The sequence below is a fragment of the Lampetra fluviatilis genome, chromosome 7 (genome assembly GCF_964198595.1).
Source record: "Lampetra fluviatilis chromosome 7, kcLamFluv1.1, whole genome shotgun sequence".
Classification (NCBI taxonomy): Eukaryota; Metazoa; Chordata; class Hyperoartia; order Petromyzontiformes; family Petromyzontidae; genus Lampetra; species Lampetra fluviatilis.
The window spans coordinates 8622228-8622549 of NC_136281.1; positions in this window are offsets into that span (position 1 = coordinate 8622228).

Below are 322 nucleotides of genomic sequence, written 5' to 3' on the forward strand. Positions count from 1 at the left end.
CGGTGTCCCCGTGTCTATGTTTTGTTTCTCTCTCAAATGTAGCAATCTTTGGAAGAACGTGATCAACCAGGTGGGGTGTTGACTGTTTTTTTGGCCGACTCTCTGTGTTGTATTGCATTATATTTCCAAGCTTACTATGTTTGTTTTCTCATTCAATTGTACCTGATGATGGCTGCTTGTGTTGCAATCGAAACTTCGTATTCTATTATTATTTTATTTCTTTCTACGTGGCTTTACCGAAGGAACCAAAGAGTGTATTAAATGTGTATTAGTAGTTGAAATTATTATCAAACTCTCCACTCTGGAAAACTACAATTAATGA